Here is a 1,065-nt window from a genome sequence, read left to right as displayed (position 1 = left end):
AAAAAAAAAAAAAAAATGCATGGGATCACATCCCTGCTTAAAACCCCAAAATGAAAAAAAAAACCCTAAAATGATTTCCCTTTGCACTTGACTAAAGTTCAAACTCCTTGCTCTATCTTCTAAAAGTCCAGTGTGACCTAACTCCCAGCTCCTTCTCTTGCCTCTTACCCCACCTGCCTGCTCCCTCATTCTTTGTGGCCGCTGGGACCTTCCCTCTGCTTCCGACCAAGGGCAGCCTGACCCCAGCCCTTTGCACTTACTCTTCTATTTGTAAGACTGTCCCCAAACTTTCCCATGGGCTAGCTCCTCCTCATCATCAGGACCTTGTCTCCAATGTCACCTCCAAGAGGCCTTCAGGATCACCAGTGTAACTCAGTACCCGCAGGCTTTCTTCATCACATTTGCCCATTTCAATTTACTATATAGTATTTATTCTTGTATTTCCTTCCTTCCTCCCTTCCTTCTTTCCTTCCTTCCTTCCTTCCTTCCTTCCTTCCTTCCTTCCTTCCTTCCTTCCTCCTTCCTTCCTTCCTTCTTTCCTTTTTTTGAGACAGAGACTCACTCTGTTGCCCAGGATGGAGTGCACCAGCGCGATCTCAGCTCACTGCAGCCTCCACCTCCTGAACTCAAGCGATTCTCCCACCTCAGCCTCCCGAGTAGCTGGGACTACAGGTGTGGTACAATTGTGTGCCAGCACGCTCAGCTAATCTTTGTAATTTTTTTCTCCCCCACCCCTAATTTTCGTATTTGTTGGTAGAGATGGGGTTTCACTATGTTGCCTATGCTGGTCTTCACCTCCTGGGCTCAAGTGATCTACCCTCTTCAGTCTCCCAAAGCACTGAGATTAAGGCATGAGCTACCGTGCCCCACCATATAGTATTTCTACCCACCCCTCACCCCCCAGAAAAATGAATTGGCTTGGCCAGGTGTCTTGACTCAAGCCTGTCATCCCAGAACTTTTGGACGCTGAGGGAGGAGGATCACTTGAGGCCAGGAGTTCGAGATTAGCCTGAGCAACATAGTGAGACCCTGTCTCTACCAAAAAAAAATAAATTAGCCAGGCAT

This window comes from Colobus angolensis, unplaced genomic scaffold (genome assembly GCF_000951035.1).
Source record: "Colobus angolensis palliatus isolate OR3802 unplaced genomic scaffold, Cang.pa_1.0 Scaffold402, whole genome shotgun sequence".
Lineage (NCBI taxonomy): Eukaryota > Metazoa > Chordata > Mammalia > Primates > Cercopithecidae > Colobus > Colobus angolensis.
This window is presented reverse-complemented; position numbering follows the sequence as displayed.